The sequence below is a fragment of the Pogona vitticeps genome, chromosome 3 (assembly GCF_051106095.1).
Source record: "Pogona vitticeps strain Pit_001003342236 chromosome 3, PviZW2.1, whole genome shotgun sequence".
Classification (NCBI taxonomy): Eukaryota; Metazoa; Chordata; class Lepidosauria; order Squamata; family Agamidae; genus Pogona; species Pogona vitticeps.
The window spans coordinates 31,083,653-31,103,206 of NC_135785.1; positions in this window are offsets into that span (position 1 = coordinate 31,083,653).

Genomic DNA, 19,554 nt, shown 5'->3' on the forward strand with positions numbered 1-19,554 from the left:
ATAAAGTGAAACTTACTGGCATATACTTTGCAGGCACAAGCCGCAAAGACATTTTGAACTATATAATTAAAACATATTATCTATGATTGGTTATCCATGATTGGTTATCTTATGCATTTCATCATTTAAACCCACAACTCTATGGTTTAGACTTTTCAACTGAATTATTAACACAGGGTGGTATAAAATTATTCTGCTGATTACTGTATAAGCTGGTGTAAATAATTTTTGTAGATGTTAATCAGGTAATAATTGTGTGGTGCCATGTCTGTTGATGTAAAAAAAAAATGAAATAAAATGGTAGTTTTTGTGTGAATAAACATTCTTAATATGATGCTATCTGATTGTATAATGGTAACATGGGCTCAATGAACTCATAATTCTTTCATTGATTAATTACCACACCTACTTATTAGGTGATGCTGTTGGAATGAAGCTCACAGGATCACTGCAATATTTCCTCAATTTTGAGAATGCCTTTGCTGACCCAGAGCACTTCAAATATGTGATTGGTAGATGCAAAAGAGAGCAAGAAGCATTCACTAGAAAAATATAATGCAATGAATTTTTAGCTCATTAATATTCATAAATTTGTTGTTTTGATTATATACACACATACATACAGTATATATACATACATACATACATACATATAAGTAAGGATTCTAGCTAAGTAGAGCTGGTGCCCAAAGTTTAATAGAGGGTATGATAGTAATCATATTATTTCTTGTACATGCTAGCCTAAATTCAACTGCTAATTCTACCTTGAGTAGCTTCATTGAAACAATTACCGAACGGTAAGTTGACACTTGTGTAAATCCAATAAATTCAGTGGTTCTCCTCTAGCTGGGATCATAGATTGAATTTAAGCCTTTGATAGTCTTCTTTATGATGTTTTGACTCTACAATGGTATTATTCTTAAACCTCACAAATTGTGCTCCATACTGCATGTACCTCCTTCGCTAACTCAGTGCTGAGGGAACTAATTCCAGGAAATTTTCATTATGTCCAGCCCATCACTGGTTATTCCTGTCTTTAGTTGCTTTGCATATTATACCGCTGTAGATATTTTTACACAAGCTTTTATTTTAACTCCAGAGGATAGGAAATAGGATGGATCAAGATGTGAATCATTGAATCATTGGAATATTAGGTTCTAGATGTATTTTGCCATTTTATCTGTGACAATTCCCTGTCATGTTTTCTGGCCACTGGAGTAATGGTGTTCCAAGTGAAGACAAAGTGGTGGCATTACAGCTGTCAAATGAACTTAGTTGCACGTGACAGAAGCTGCTATTATTTTGTCATTAAAGTTGGGAGCCATCTATTTGTTTTATTACTATATTACTCTACCTCCCACTGTGTGTGTGTGTGTGTGTGTGTCTGTGTCTGTGTCTGTGTGTGTGTCTGTGTGTGTGCGTGCGCGTGTGCATGTGTGTGAAAGAGGGACTGAAAAAGAGAAAGCATGTAGAAAAACTAAACTGTGCTGTGTGTGCACATTCATAAACAATAACGGAAACAGTCATTCTTAGAGGCCAAACTTTAACAAAATTTTGCTACATTATTGAGCATATTGATATGAGCTTTTCCCCCTTCATGGAGAGATGCTGATCCCAATAGTAATTGTCACAGGAAATTATATTTGTGGCAAATTGTGCACAAACTGCAACAGGCAAAACGAGGAAAGGTGCTGCATTCCTTCTACATAATAGATTGAGCAATGAGCACTTGGAATTAGATGTTTCTGTAGAACATTCACATAATTCTGTCCAAAGCAGTCCCACCAGAGCCTAATGATGCAAGTTCCACAAAACATGTAATATAAAAAAATCTATGCTTTAAAATGATCTTTAAGAAATAGTGATGGCATAGTATGTATTTTTGATGTTTATGCACAAAGACTTGCAAATAAGTACCGCAGAGTTCAGTGATGTTTTCTGCCCAGTAACTGGATTAAGGCTTACACTGCCAAAAAAACAAAACAAAAAAAGTACCTTAGATATTATTGTCAGATTAAAGGAATTTTAGCTGATTAATCAAAATGATCTGTTAATTCTTCTAAGTCAGATAGGTACACCATTCCATTGATGGTGCACCTATACATTACAGCTGGAATTACCGTAAAATGCCAATTACACTGTGTAAGAATGAATGGGTAGCACAAGTTACATCAGTCATCTGAAGATGGTTATTAGTACTGATAATACAATTTGAAGAGAAACCAGAGTACTGATAATAGAAATAATGTATCTTTTTAATATCTTCTCTGGTTAGTCAAGGATATAAATTTTTGTTTATCGGCAATTGCTGCCCATCCTTCCCTGCACTGCTGCTGGAACTGAATAGGAATCTTCCACCCACCCCCAAACTCGTGCCAGTAGGTACTTATGACAAAAAGGCCTGGAATTTTAAATAAATATGGATGTAAATTTTGCTTTGCCACCTTGAAGACTCTCAGAGCAAACACACACACACACACACACACACACACACACACACACACACACACACAATTTCCCATGTGAGCTAGTGAGTTAGGAGCTAGCTATCCTTCTGTTTGCCTATCTGTCTGCTGCTGGAACAGAGGTAATGGAAATACAGGCAAAGAAGCTCAACCATGATTACTTAGTTGGAAAATAGTTTTTAGGCAGAAGTAGTTGGCTTTTAATATTTTATGGGGAAAGCTTTCATAACTCTCTCAATTATCTGAATACACATTGCTTATTGCTTTTGCATTGTTTTGGAACTGTACAACTACCTATTTGTATTATTTATATCTTTTCCATAATTTTCATACATCTTTTTATACTTTTACTGAAGTGTAGATCTTTGGGAGGGGGGAATGGAATTTGAGTGTCTAAAGAAGGTGCCTTGGCCAAGAGGCAATGTTCACAAATTTTATTACTTTGGGTGGTCTACTTTGTCCAGTTGGTGTGCTAATTAGAAAATGCACCATCAGGAGAGAATTCTGTCTTGGGTAAGGAGACATGTGAAAATCTAGGTTAGAAGCTTGCTTGCCCATAATGCTAATTCATGCACCCTCTGGGTCTCACTTAGTGTGGGGTTCAAAGGGTTGTGAGTATAGTACTACAGAGGCTCCTTTGTGTAATGGAATGCCCTCAGGGGGTACCTTACAAATGATTGTTCCAACTGTACACTATGTTCAGAAAAGGCACGTTGCTTCAGGGAGATTCAGGGGAAAATTGAAAGCATACCCCTGATTTGCTTCCCAAAACTATTAAAGCGACATTTCAGACTCATAACTCATGCATCTCATAGCCTTTAGCATCTCGTGGCTATGAAAAAGCCTTGCCTGTGTTCAGTCTCATTTTCTTTAACCAGTGGAAAACTGATTCCCAGATTTAGCTTTGGCAGATAGTGCTGCTTGTCTGAACATGTCCCCAAGAACCCTACAGAAGTTATAGATCTGCAGGAAAAAATCAGAAGTCTGTATTTCTCACAACTGGCCTTTACCCCAAAAGGTTTAATTCCAGAATGAAACCACACAATCGTATCAAAGCTTCATCTAAGTCTTTTCATTGTTTCAATAATTCCAGGCAACATTAGTTGTCTAATTCTACAAGCTTCATTTCTACATTGCTTCTACAGTCCATAAGCACAAAACACTTCAAAAAATAACAAGTTAACATGTATTGAAAACTTTCTTACAGTTATTAAAACTGTAAGTACAAATACTTAATAAATTACTACAACTTACAACTATGAAAAGTTGCAAATGAGAAATAATACAAAAATAAAACTTGAGTTATGGGCAGAAATTAAATCATATATACTTTATATATGATTTATATAAAGTATAAAGTTATAAAGTAATATGGAGGTGGTATTTAACGCCGGTGAAAATGAATATGATGGACAAAACTGTGTCAACATTATGTTGGAGTTGTAAAAAAGAGAAGGGGACGTATTTACATAGGTGGTGGCTATGTGAAAAAAGAAAGAAAGAATGGAAATTAATATTTAAAGAAATATTTGAAATAATTGGATTGAATATTCCAATGTCTCCAATAGCAGCTTTATTGAATATGATTAAAGATCAACTGGCGAAAGAAAATAAGGATTTAATAGTAATAATGATCACGGCAGCAAGGATAATTATGGCAAGGAATTGGAGAAATGAAAATCAATTTAACCTGGAGGAATGGTATAGAGAATTATGGGACATGGCTATTAATGATAAACTGACATGTGATATGAAAATAAGTAGAGGCCAAATGAAAAATAATGATTTTAAGAAAATATGGAATGTATTTTTAGAACATGTATTTCGGAGAGGGAGGGGGTTTACACCGAGGGAAGAAACAATGAAATTTTGGAGTGAAAATGGATGGAATGAAGTGTAATGCTAGTCCTGAAGGTGATGGGTGCACATGGGTAAATGTACTGTTTTGTTTTGTATTTTATAGTTTTTTTTCTGTAGTAGTAGGTGTATTTTGTATTCTTTTAATAAAAAAAAGAAATTAAATCATATTTGATTCCCGAAATAAAGGAGTTTATAGCCTAAAGGAGGCACATTGAAACAGCAGAGAATACTTCAAAAATATCAAAATTTTGAAGAATTTAAAATATATTCACAAAAATGATTCTCTTAGCTTTTAAGCATATTAAAATACACACAAAAATTACTCTAAGTGCTCAGCCAGCTAGCCAGCCCAATTTCACCCTATGGAGAGAAATCCATGATGATTATTCTTGGTATTTAGTGTGTGTGTGGTGTGACATGAAGTTGCCTTGCCTTGATATGATGTGTTGAATTCCAATGTGGGTGTGTGCCTTATCTTCCTATATTTATATTTTTTTCCAGTTGTCAATACCTCCCCCCAATCTGTCAATAATTTCTGCAGGGCTTGGAGATCCAAAAGCATGGAGATCCAAGAATAATTTTTCAATAGCAAATTCTGTTGTTCTTACATATACTGTAACTACAAAGGTTTGTAACTTAAAATCTGTCAGACTGTCATTATGATTATAACATCATGATGTGGTCCTGACTGCCAGATGGGTGGTATATAAACAAACAAACATCATTGTTATTACAAATTTGTTTGAAAAGCCTGAAGAACAAAGCATAAGTATCTGTAGCGCAAAAGATTTGAACCCCCAGAATCCCGTAAAGCCAGGATATTGTAACAAGATATTATAACTACAAAGAGTGCATGTTGGAAGACCTGAATCCTTTGTTCTTGCTTTGTTATCATATTTAAAACACATTCAGCTGTCAGGAAAGTTATGGTACAGTGAACTTGCTCAGTTGGAGAGCTGACTGTTTCACAAAGTCTATAGTAAACTATTGTTCAAGCCTCAATTTTAAAAGCTCTTTCATATTCAGGGCATTTTTTCCTATTTTCCTTTTAATTTTTAAACACTTTATACATATAAAATTTTACACCTTGACACTGCTTATTCTGTCATATGAACAAGATAGGATTGCAAAGGGTAGTAGAAGAGACCAAGACTAAAGCTAGTTCAAAGACATTTCCCATTACTAAGACAATATGAATAACTCCTAATTTCCTTAACTCTCCAAAAATTAAAGCTTTATTTTCAGAAAACAAGTCTCATTAGGAAATAAAGGACACAGAATGCAGCTTGGTTTACTTCTGAGAGTCATAGCTCTAACTTCATATTGTTGTAGATGTGCATCCATTTTGCGATTGACAGAGAAAAATACCTTCTGGACATCAATCACCCTGTGATACTGCCTGCAGGCTAGAAACACAGAAAATTGTCCCTGTTACCTCCAGGGAGTTATTCCATCATTAGATGAACCACCACTAAGGCAAACCCATACATCATTAAAAAAGACAAGCAGAGTATTGGCTATACTAGAATAATAAGCAGAACCACTTGCACTGTCAGTTTGTGTTGGAATATAGCAGAGATTTTTATAGAAAATACAGGCATAAAGGTGTAGACTGCATCTTGGGGAAAGAGAGAGAGAAAAAATGGAAAGCAAGAATTAAATGCCTCAACAAATACATTGGCTTACTCACTTAAAGTTCTCACTGAACTGACAAGCTTTTTCCTGGTTTGTACCACCTCACAATGTATGTAAATTGGACACATGACTAATTGTTCTGTGAGAAATGGCAATACATAGAAGAGTCAGTTGCCTTACATCTAGTATTCTATGTGAAATATTTGTTTGTTTATGAGTTTATACAGGACAATTCTCATGTTAGTAGCTAGGTATAGCCTTGGTTGTTACAGTCCAAACACAAAACCTCAGCCTCAGTGAGAACATTTTTAGTTACACCAAGGCAATGGCACCTGGCGATGGGGGCATTTCCTTGCATAAACTACATACTCTTAAGTACATATTGCTGCACAGTCCTTACTTACCCAAGTGACACACCATTTCAGAGACTGTGCTATCTAGAGTTAGGTTTTGAACCAATGGAGAATATGAGATTTTAAAAGAGAAGATATAAACAAACGTCAGATAAAAGATAAGTGGAGGCAGGATGGAATCTTGCACTTGGGAAGGGGAGCCATAGTGACACTTGGCTGGCGGTTCGTCATGTACTCTTTAGTTGAACCCGTCTGTTGGAAGACAGAGCTGTTTGTGCTACACCAATTATTCTGGCACAAAGGTTAAGAAGGATACTATCACTTTGCTAATGTTGATGTAAAACTCATGTTCCAGTTTAATAAACTTCTGTATCTGCGTTGGAAAGGAAGCACCAAATTCTCTTTGCTTCAGGTAGCAAAATGGTTTGCATTGGGCCTAGGTAGAACCATACATCATATGCACTCCTACAAGGCAGAAGATCTTGCTTTGAAGACCTAACTGCCAGTGAATTTGTTTTTAGCTTGCCTTTCATTAAATGCACTGCTCTATTTGTTTATTACAGTGGTGCCTCGACTTATGAACTTAATACATTTTGGAACAGTGTTCATACATCAAAAAGTTCGGAACTCGAAGTACCATTTTCCATTGAAATGCATGGGAACGGAATTAATCCGTTCCAGCATTTCAAAAATTACCTTCGGAGGTCTCAAAGGGCTTTCCCCCTGACATCGGAGGAAGCCTTTTGAGACCTCTGAAGGCGATGAACAGCTCCATTCCCAAAAAATGGCATTGACTTGCAAACGGAGCCTTGACCTCGTTCGTAGGTCAAGGCTCTGTTTGCAAGTTGATGCCAATTTTTGAGACTGGAGCCATTCGTAAATCGAAAAGTTTGTATGGAGGGACATTCATAAGTCGAGGGTTGACTGTACAATCTGTCCCCAAGTGGGTCATTTTTGGCATACACATTTTCTCCAATGAATTTTCTACTCCTAGCATTCTCCAGAGATTTCCTTTTCAACCAAAGTGATTGTATCCCTGCTCATGCTTGATCATAAAGGGAGAATTTTTTTCTTTTGTTAAATCTCAAAAATGCAACCAGGCATTGTGTCAGAGCAGTCTTGGGTGGGGGGGTGGACTAATCATTAGATATGGCAGTTGCCTTGGGTGTTAGAGAGCCATGGAGGAGTGAATTGTGCTATCCCACTGCTGCTTTGCTGCTGCTATAGAGAACCTTACTGTCTAGAAACAGCCAGGTCCCAGGTGCTTGACTCTGAGAAGAGACAACAGCGAGGAAGAGATGGAAATGGTGGGTGGATGACTAGGCAAGGCATGTAAGAAAGTAGAGAGCAGTGGTATTGACAAGGGGACTGTGTGGTAGCATTGCTTTTCCCACCTTCTCCCACCTCAACTGGCGAAAGGCTTACATAGAATATCCCTTGGGTGAATACTATGTCCTGGCATAGTATGAGTTCTGATTCAGGATAGTAACTAGAGCTGAAGATGTAAAAGTTCCCCTTGACATCTAGTCCAGTCGTGTCCGAATCTAGGGTGCGGTGCTCATCCCCATCTCCAAGCAGTAGAGCCAGCGTTTGTCCAAAGACAGCTTCCATGGCCAGCGCAACTAGACACGGAATGTCATTACCTTCCCACCATGGTGGTACCTATTTATCTACTTGCATTTACATGCTTTTGAACCACTAGGTTGGCAGGAGCTGGGACAAGTTCACTCCGTCGCATGGATTCGATCTTACGACTGCTGTTCTTCTGACCTTGAGACAGAGGCTTCCTAATTTTGGAAATACTGCATGAGGACAACCTTAAGAGTGCTAACCCATAATCTTGGTAGCCAGGCAACTCACTAAGAGACAAAGCTACAGTCTTCCTGTCTTGCTTTAACTTTTGCTGTACTCTTTCTTCATGGGTGACCAGTTGACTGACACTTTTTTGGTACACTTCAGTTAATCAGTAGGCCATGACCAACGAAGCTAAAAAAGTTTATCTAGAAATGGCACTAGGTACAGTTTACAATTCACAGCAAAATGAAAAAATCTAGAGTATGATCATGTCTTAGGTGGTCTCAGGATTCAGTTGTTTCCATTGTGTAGTAAAGAGTGGATAAGGAGATAGCAAAAAAAAAAATGTCTTTTTAAACACAATTTGAAATCAAATCATGGAGATGTTGACTGCATTCACCTCTAAAGACAGAAACTGATTTTACGCATACCTCATAACTAGAGCTGAAAGTACATTAATGTTGCAAAGGCAATCTTTGAGTTTGTGAAATCAGATTTCAAAGGAATTCTGTATTTATGTCCTGAAAACTAATTACCAGACAAATCAATTGAACCACATACTTCCAGACATGAGATAAGCTCCTATAGTGACTGACATCCAGATGCTTTCATTAGTTAAGGATTTTCCTCTTCTAATCATGGACTCTTTCTAATGCCAGTTCTGGCCTACTTTTCATATAATGCATATAACTCTGGAGCTATGCTAAAAAGCTATTTAGCCTGGCAGAGAGCTAACAATATTTCCTATTTGTCAGTGTATCATTTTTTTATCACAAGGGTAAGAAACCCCTGGGATTTATCCAGTGATGGCTTGTGGCAAGAGCTGTATTGTCCTTTCAAATTGGCAGCCATTTCATTAAAATCCCACAAGGTTGAGTAATTGGTTGAGAACAATTCCTCCCTTGAGAAACAAATTGTTACAATTTATGAAAGGACATTTAAGTAGTGTTATGCGGTAAATCAATGTTGTTTTTTTATTTTTAGAAGAGGATTAAATATTCTCTGAGTGGACAATATTTTAATAGAAATTAATTCCAGCATGAAATAAGCAGATTAAAGAGTTTATTCACTGACACCTCATATATCCTGATAACAAAGAAGCAGAGGCCACAATCCTCTATTAGCTTACCTGGAAGTAAGACCTGTTACATTCGCTGAGTCTTGCTTCCCGAAAACTGAACTGAAAAACTATGACTGAGGAAGATAGCTCTTCACTTTGACTCCCCAAATAGGGTAACAAGATGAAAAAAAGAAGACAGGCTTCCTGTATCTTTACTAGTTGTGTGGAGGAGAAAATTTCAGCAGGTGTGGCTTGCATTAAAAGCTCTACCTGCTAGAATTTCTACCTTCACAAAACTACAGGTCACCTTTTAATCAGGTCACCTTAAAGCATGTGATGGATTTGGGGACAGTCAGTTATGGAAACTGCAGCTGAAAACATCTGGATGCAAAGGGTTATCAGCTCCTTCCTTAAAGGAACACCCTACCAATTCAGAATGCAAGGCTCACCAAATTGTTTGCAGTTTCATGAGAGCATGGGAAATTGCTACTCCTACAAAACTAAACTACAGAAACTTGACTACAGAACTCTACATTTTCTTCTGTAGTAATATCTAGTTGTTGTTGCCGCTGCTGCTCTGTTGAGTTAAGTCGTCATGTGTTCAATCGAGGAAAAGTAATCAAAGCAGTCCATAAACAGATTTGCTTCTTCATCTCACTTTGATGAAAAATTGAGTTCAGTTACATCTTCCATTTCAGAAAGCTCAAGTCACTCTACAAATGAAATGACTCTGAAATGCTTGGCTTCATTAATAAAATTCTGAAAAAGGGCACAGGCTATGTTGATTTGGGTTTGAGATGCTATAAGTTTAGGAACATTCCTCCACCCTTCCATATAGATAATGGAGATTCACAAGAGAAGCACAGATATATCAAAGCTCTGCTGTCTTTTAGCCATAGGCAGCCCATGATCCAAATATCAGAAGAGGAACCCCACCCCCAAATTGGGGGTAAGACACCTCCTGCTCCATTACTCCACAGTGAGTAGGGTATGAATGGGGGATTCTTTTCTTCCTCTGTAAGGAGTTGGTATTTTTGGATGTTTTGGAATTGGTTGTTTCTCCTGTTGGTTTCAATAAAGACAACTGACCAACCAGTTCTGAAACTTCAACATCTATTTCAGGAAGATCCAAAAAACTGTTAACATAAACTGTGATATTCAGCATCTCCTCTTTGCACAACAGTGTGAGAAAAATGGGTTAACTGTCCACTTCAAAAAAAAAAAAAAGAGTTAGGGGTGTTGTCATGAGTTCAACCGAAGGTCCGGAACCTGAGGGGTTAACTGTAGCTGAGGAGAATGCTGAGCGATTAGAAGCACAGATAGCTGAATCACCCCCAGATTCTCCTCCCCCAGTAGACAGGGTGAGGGCCATGTTTTTGCAAAGACTTATGATGCAAAGGTCAGAGGATCGCCTGAAGGCTGCCTGCAGAAACATCCGGTCAACTAGCCCTGAGTTCTGACAGGATGAAAAGGCTTCCAGCAGTTCAATAACCGTTTTTACTATATAAACAGCTTCCAGATGGCTGGGAAGCTCGGGGAAGCAACAAGTTAAACCTCTGGCTCGCATCTGTGGTCCTGACTACCTTGAACCTTGTTCTTTGGACCCTTGGCTTTGGACTCTGACCCTGGACTATGTTGTGTGATTTAGCTTTGGACCCTGACCTCAGATTACGGTTTGTGATTTGGTTTTGGCATTTTGATATCAGCTCTGCATTCTCTGAACTTCTGACATTGGATTGCCTTGTTGGACTTTGCTCTTGAAACCCCCGGGAATGTGACAGGTGTCAAAATGTTCAAATGTTTGATTTGGTTCATATTCCTTGAGTCATTTAAATCCTGATCCCTCTGGCAGCAGGTGCAATGGGTTGCCTGTGATGGGCTCTTGTCCCAAACCTCCTCTTCTGGGTTCAGTAATCTCCCATAGGAGGAGGTCCTGCCAAAAGCCCTCTCTGAAGGGTTGGTCCATCTCTCCCTTTATCTCCTTTCCCTGGCTAGCTTGACTGTTTCCTCCCTGATCTTTCTACTCCACGCTCTCATCGCTTTCTCTCCTCAGTAAGAGGCTTTCTCAGGTCTTACTTCTCTCCGCCTCCTTTCTTCCTCCGCATGAAGTATCATGATTTTCTCCCACTGTTCAGTCCAGGGGTTCTCCATCCATATCCAATCTGGGCTTGGTGGTAATACCCTCTCCTTTCGTGCTTCTGCCTCTCTTGCTTCAACTGTCCCCCTACCTGATTTTTCTTCCTTATATATCTCCCTTCCCTCCTCCTGCCTTATTCTTGCCACCTCCCCCTCCCCTCCCCCACTCTTAATGTTCTCTCACCTGGCAGCTCCTTCCTTTCCTTTGATTGGCCCCCTACCTCTCTCTCACTTGAACTTCCATCAAGCATCATCGGCTCTTTATTTCTAGACTGTCCCATCTCTTCACTGTCCTCAGCCTTTGATTCATCACCCGGATATATTTCTGTATTCCTGGCTTTCTCTGTGATCCTTCACATCTCTCTCTCATCCCGTTCTCCCAATGGGATAGTTACGTTTCTGACAGGTTGTATGTACCACCTCCAGGGCACTATGGGCTTCTCCTTCCTCTCCTCAGGAAAGGAAGGCACTTGTCAGGATGGGTTCTCGACCTTCTTTCTCACATCCTCCCCTCCTTCAGTGGAATGTAATTCTTAAGGTGTATTTTGAGTTGGTGAAAGTTTTGACTGGAGATGGGCATGAACCACAGTTCAGCACACTGCCCACACAGATGTTCTGCACAGAAGTGCACTCCCCTCTCCTGTCTCCTCTGCATACTTGCCCATTCCCCAGGTGCAGTGCTCTTCTCTCCCACCTACTCAGCATGACAGCCCACTCACCAATCACAGTATGCACTTCCTTTTTCTGCCTCCTCCAATGGCTGCCCAGACAGACAAGGAGGTGGGACGGGGACGCCCACAGTATGGCCCTTCAATGGGCATCTGTTGGAGGAGGCAGAAGAGGGATCAGTGGGCGGTTGTGCTGAAGAAGCAGGGAGGGAAACATGCTTTTATTGGATGAGTGCCCAAAGGAGGTGGGAAGGAGGAATACCTGTGAAGGTGCTGAGCCAAACTGGGCCAGACCTCTGAACTGCGGTTTGTACCCATTTCTACTTTTGACTCTGTCTGAGGGGAATGTCTGGCAATTTGGAGACCTATGGATTCTTACCTGTCGCTGATATAGTATTAAACTGACCTGGTTTCAGCCCCATAGCTAGAAACTCACTAGAAGATGTTTCTATCGTCATTTAAGTGAAGCACTATGATGAAAAGAGGAATCTACTACATCCTATCCTTAGCCACTCTAGCAGGGGACTCTTTGTTTTCATTCTTTGAATACAGTGGCGCCTCGCTAGATGATGATAATCCATTCCACTGAAATCGCTGTTTAGCAAAATCATTGTCTAGCAAAAAGCATTTCCCCATTGGAATGCATTGAAACCTATTTAATGCGTTCCAATGGGGAAGAATCTTCGTTGTCTAGCGAAGATCGGCCATAGGAAAGTTGCTTTATGAACCGCCGATCAGCTGTTTAAATCACTGTCTTGCGAAGCTTAGGTCCCGAAAACACCTGTTTTGTGAGCGCGGAGGTAGCTGTCAAAATCGTCGTCTAGCGAAAATCGGTTTGCGAAACAGGGACCAAACATTGTCCAAGAAATTCCCCCATAGGAATCACTGGTTTGTGAATCACTATAGTGATCCCAAAAAGTCAATGTTTAGCGAAAAAACTGTCATGCGGGGTAACTGTCTAGCGAGGCACCACTGTATTGTCATTTGTTTTCCTCCTTCATATCAATAGTAACCAAATACTAAGGTACTGTTACACCACCAGACACTGGAAAACATATAAATCACCTATTTATTCATTTTGCTTCTCTTATTCTCTGATATTCACATGGCAAGAACTCTTAATGTCATATGATCCAATAAACTATAGTTACAAGAATGAATAAAGTGCCTTCAGACAACACTACTGCTTTGAAATTTTGGTTACACACAATCATAAGAATTCTAATGCTATGCTTTATTCTTTGTGATAATATGCCTTTAAAAATAATGTTCTTTAGGGTCCAATGGACCATGAAATAATCTTTGTAGAAGGGCCCCTCGTGCCAGTGCTGGAATACACATTTGTTTTGGCTGTCAGCAGCAAGAGCCAGAGAAGAAATGAAGCACATTTATTATCTACTGATATATTCTTACTAAGATAATCCTTTTTATTTTGGAGCACTCTAAAGGCAAGCACAGATTTCTGTGGGAGCATGGTTGTTGTTGTTGTTGTTGTTGTTGTTGTTGTTGTTGTTGTATAAGAGACAATTTAGATGGTTTCCAATTTGCACTTCCAATTTCACAGTTTGATAATTTGTTTTACAAACTTCTATTTTATATACATAAAACAGAAACTTTGGATGGCACTGAAGTATATTAACTATGCAATCTATTATGCTGAAACTGAATCACATTGCAAGAATTTTCTGTAAATATTCCCTTTCCATAAAAAAAGCTCTAGATAATTTTAAGGAAGCAAATAACTGCAATTAAAATGATGGCTCTTTTCAATATTTCTGTTAAAATATATGATTTATAACTTAAAGGAATTTGTACCCCCAAATCCCCTTATTTAAACCAAGAATCCCTTCAGATATTCTGTGAATGCCTCTGTCTTTTTCTTAAGTATCTATGAATATCTAGATTAATATATTCTGAATATTTAAGTTATCCCAATTGTAAGAGCACCCATAACAATACCAATGTGTGAAGTTAAGTGCTTCTCAATATCTGAACTCCAAAATTACAGTATACTTTACGTGTGTAAAGCCAGAACTGTCTGTACCTTAAGGACAACTGGTTAAACATGACCCTTTCCAGTTGCCTTGGATTAATTTAGCTTTTCTCCTCTTGGAAACTTCTCCCTCACTACCCATTCTGCTGAGACATTACATCATGTCATTAGTTCCAATATGAAAAAAGTGATCCATGCATTTGTTATTACTTCTTCCTTCTCTGGGTCTCCCTTTCGTTCTGCCTCTGCCTTTCAAATGGAAACCTTCATGAATGCATTGCAAAGGTATGGGGGGAGTTTGTGGGGGTTTTTTTGGGGGGGGCTGCCTAAGAAGAAAAAAAATTCTCCTCCATGTTTCATGTACAGAAGCTGACTGGACTGACCACTGAGTTTTGCTTCAGAAGTGCAGGAAATGACAACTACATGTTACCTTAACAGGACACAACACATGACTTGTGGGACATAAAGTTTTGTTTTCTGAACAACTCGGTGCTATCTCCGCACAACATCTAACCCTTGAGGTTGCTATTTTATCCTAGCTATAGGTGGTACCAGCACTGGAGAATGCTGTTAAATGAAGTAAACATGACTGGTATTCATTAAGTGGCAAAGTAATTTGATTACTAAAGAACCATTTGGCATCTGCTACAGAAGTTGCTGAAAAGGCCAACAAATATTGTAGATGTGGAGTGAGTTATATATACACAGGAGTAACTAGATGGCACTAGGCTAAGATACAAGTGAATGGAGGAGAAGAACAAAAGTTTTATTTTACCTCAACACAGGGCCCAGCCACACTTAAAATCCATAACAGATTGCATTTGTAGCACACTGTGGAGAAAACAAGTGCCTTACAGCCACTGGCAATGGTGCGGCTAAAAAATATTGTAAATAAATAAATAAATAAATAAATTTCACATTCATTATAACTAAGTATTAGCACTAGTAAAGAACAAGCTGTCTTTTATGCTGGAAAGGTGATTTTTTTTTATTTCTACTGCAGTGTGCTAGTGGGGATTAGGGGAGTTTTAGTCCTGAAACCAGTCCAAAAAATTACCTTTCCAAGCTCTGAGCTCATTCTTTATCTTCCCACTGAGGAAACATGTACAAATATCATTAGTTGGAAAAGAATATGCTATCCACTCTACATGTTATAGGAAATGACACTATCCTGAAGTAGCATAGTTCCATTGGTTATTCTGTCCCAAAGAAAGCCTAGATGAGGTAAAGTCAGTGTTTATATCAAAAATATTCCAGCTGACATTATCTGATTCACGGCAGGTAGTATAAGAGATGTAACCATGCTTCAGGCAGATAAAAACTTCAAACACTCATGAACTTCTGAAAAACAACATTCATTCCTGGCTGGCCTCATTCCCAGATGTCAGAGTATCTTGTTCTCCTGACTGATAGACTTCCAGCCAATCTGACCTGGGCTGCATCTTGACTGTGTCTTTTCCTGTTCCTCGATTGTATTGTTGACCCAGTAAGGCCTTGATTCATGGATGGACCCTAATTAACATCTTGACAATACTTCTTACTCTTTCCATTTTGTTTACTGTCTCTCTGATGTCCTAATTCAGTTTGCTCTGTTTATTCTTCTTTGCAAACTGCCTCTGTACAGTGACTAGTGCTTGATTTACAGGCACTTGCTTCTCAAAAACAATACACTCCCTGCAAGGCTGATGGATGTTTTAGTCCCACAACACCTGGTGAACTACCAGTTGCCCAACCCAGTGTAAAACTAACTTTCTACTCCATGGGACTGCCAGGGGACCACAGGACTGCCACAATATCGGGAGATAAAAAAAATCACTAAAGCAGGTACGAAGTTATGCAGCTGTCCCCCAGTATCTGGCATTGCTAATATCAGTGATTTAGAGTGCAGCGTTCTATATGTCTACTCAGAAATTTGTGTCACTGAGTTGTTAAACTTACTTTTAGGTTAGTGTGGGTAGATATGCAGTTTGATCATAGTTATGGCATTTCTTAAACATGATTCAGTTTGAAACTCAGTTCAGAACATGGATGTTCAGGCAGGCCTTCCCCCTTCCCACCTAATAACTAATTATTCTTTTTCTGTTATAATATATCCTGTTTCTCGCCATCTTTGGGGAAAAAAATTATTCTATCTTTTAATTTATGTAAATTATTATTTGTGATGAGGTTTGTTATATGTTTATTTTTTAAGTGTATATTGTAAGCCGCCTAGAGTGGTCACAATTGACTAGATAGGCGGGGTATAAATAAATAAATAAATAAATAAATAAATAAATAAATAAATAAATAAATAAATAAATAAATAAATAAATAAATAAATAAATAAATAAATAAATAAATAAATAAATAAGAGTTGGGCCTGAATTAAATGCAGTCTATTCAGACCTTATCTCATTTGGACACAAGTGACACTAAAAAACAAACATAGAGTATTTTCTCCCCCTTTTAAACCATATTATATGAAACCTGGAGATATGCTACCTTCCTTAAAGAGGATTATTCCTGCCAAATTCTTGATAGATTCCTGCATGTATCTATCTTTGTACTACTCACTTTTAATTGTTTTTTAAAAAACCAATTTTCCTGGAAATTTCTCCAATTTTGTCACCAGATGTAATGGGTTAGGGTTAAGGAGGGGATTTTCTATATTTTTTCTTATATTTTTATTATCTCGAATAAAAATATGTACTGGGTTCAAGTGAAATTCTTGTGTTTCCATATTCAGCCAAATTAGTTATATAATATCTGCCATATGTCTTAACTGATTGGCTATATAATATAGCCTTACATTGGGAAGTCCTAGACCTCCAACTTTTTGAGATGCATTCCATCTACTCATATTAATTGTTACCTCCATTACATTTATTAATCATGTTTTTCCAGTCTTTTAACTTTTCTTCACTAATCTTTATTGGAAAAGTCATAAGCAGAAAAACTATCTTAGATAGCACCTTTACTTTGCATGCTGTAATTTTGCCTAACTGCAACAATTCAGTTTTCCCTAAATAATCAAAGAATTGCTTCTTTCAACATTTTAAAATTCTTTTCTTTCATTATTTCCAAATTAGTTGGGATACTTATGCCTAAATACTTAATAGACTTTCAAATATTAACATCCATTTCTTTTTATTTCGTTTTTCGTTTTTCCTCTTTATTATAATTGAACATAATCATTTCTGATTTTTGTCCATTTATCTGTACCCTAGTATACTCAACATTCTTTTTAGTTTTACCCTTCCCATAACTTTTTAAATATTTTCTATTGTTAATAAGTACCATCAACAAATAAACTACTCTTCAGTATCTTTAATAACAATATCTAGAATGGTTGTTGTAGGTTTTTCAGGCTGTTTGGACATGTTCTGGAGTTTTTTCTTCCTAACGTTTCATCAAGTCTCTCTGGTCTGGACCAAAACACAGACAGAGTTCTAGCTCCTGTCCTCTGAAGATGCCAGCAACAGGAACTGTTGAACCGTTAGGGGAAAAAATCTCCAGGACATGGCCAAAACAGCACACACACACCCAAAAAAACAACCTACAACAACCATCAGAGCCCAGCTATGAAAGCCTTCAAGAATACAATATCTAGAATCTCTTTATCTTCTTTAATAGCATTTGCTAATCATTCTAGAATTAAAGTGAACAACACCAGGGACATCCTTGTCTAAGACCTCAGCCTAGAGACATCTGTTCTATTATCCCATCATTTATTAGTACTGCTGTGGTATTCTCTGAATATATTTGGTCTATTATTCTTTTAAAACATTTACCAAAATCTGATACCATAATTATTGTTTTTAATTTTGGCCATTCCACAGAATCAATGCAATGAAAATATCCAATAAAATTATATCTGCCTTTATCTTTTGTTCAGATATTCCATTTACTACATTTAGCTCTCTCCTAGTCAGATTTGCCATTTCCTTCTCAACATAAAACTGTTTTGATCTTATTTAATACATTTAGTAATAGAAATGTTCAATATTTTGGTTAATATTACTGTAAATGTGTTAGCATCTTAGTTTATTATATGAGACTATAAACTTCAGTAGGGTCTTTATTCTCACCAGTGAGGTTTACACCCTGCTCAGATTAGAAACCAGAAGTGAGAGCTGGAGAATAAAAGATAACAGTTATTACTGGACACCTTATGAGCTCACCTACAGTAAACAGATTACTACTCAGATAAATATATTAATAAGAAAGGTAAGTGGAGGATTAGGTTACATTATTCAGACTGAAGACACAAGAGGTTTGAAAGTGAAGAGACAGAGACAAGCTAGTTGACATAATGAACAACCTCCAATACAGAGTTTTCAAGGATCTGCTTAAACAGCTAAAGAAAGGGGAAATAGAAGAAAGAACTGTGTGAGAAAATTCAATGTATAACTTCAGTGACATTATACAATCTCTGCCTACAAGCAGACCTTGGAAATACCATGTTAGATTGAGCATAATAAAATCTTCATAGTTGTTATATACCATCAAGTCACCTCCAACGTATGGTAACCCTATGAATAAGAGATATTTGAAACGTGCTGCCCTCAACAGCTTCCTCAGCTCTTACCAACTCACATCTAAGCCTTTGTTTTGGGAGTCAATCCATCTCGTATTTGGTGTTCCTCCTTTCCTCCTCCTTCCAACCGCTGACAGCATCATTATCTTTTCCAGAGAATTTTGTCTTTTCATGATGTTCCCAAAGTAGGACAGCCTCAATGTCAACATTTTTGCCTCCAGAGATAGTTCAGGCTTGATTTGATCAAGGACTCACTTATTTATCTTTCTGACAAAGCACCACATTTCAAATGAATCCTTTTTTCTTTCATTTTTCATTAGTGTCCAGCTTTCATACCTGTAAATGGGGTTTAGAAATACAAGAGCGTGAATGATCTTGGACTTGGTCTCCAGTGACACATAGTTACAGTTTGTGATCTTTGCTAATTCCTTTATTGCTGCCCTTCCAAGTTTCAGTCTTCTTTTGATTTCTTGATTCCCTTTTGATTGATGGTTGAACTAAGATATACAAAATATCTAACTATTTCAATTTCTTCATTGTCAACATGAAAGTCTTCTTAATGTTCAAATTACAGTCTTGCTTAGGCACTTCTTTCACCAAACATAATTTCAAGTCACTGCTGCTTAATCTTTACTTTTGCATCAAACAGGAGAAATTCCTCTTTAAAAAAAAAAAAAGAGTAATGTCAGTAAAACTGAAGCATTAAAGACATTACTTTTGAAATGTTATTCTTCAGATGCAACAGTTGGCTTGTGCTCTGCTTAACAGATGTAACACTGAGTTAATTTAACACTGTTTCCAAAATCTGCCTCTAAACACAGTGTCTGGAAAGTTTTGGTGAAATTCATGTCTTGGATTGTGAACTAGAACTGTCAATGAGCAAAATCCAGCCCTCATTCCTCAGTCTTATTGACATCGTCCTAGCATTTTTCTTAAATGATTCCGTTATGCAATATTTTTGAACCATGCTCTCTGACATTCTTTCGGGATCCCAATTGCCAAACTGGAACGAAAAAATTTCAGCTAATCTACATCAACTTCAGACCCAATTTAGATTAATTTGATCCACTTTGG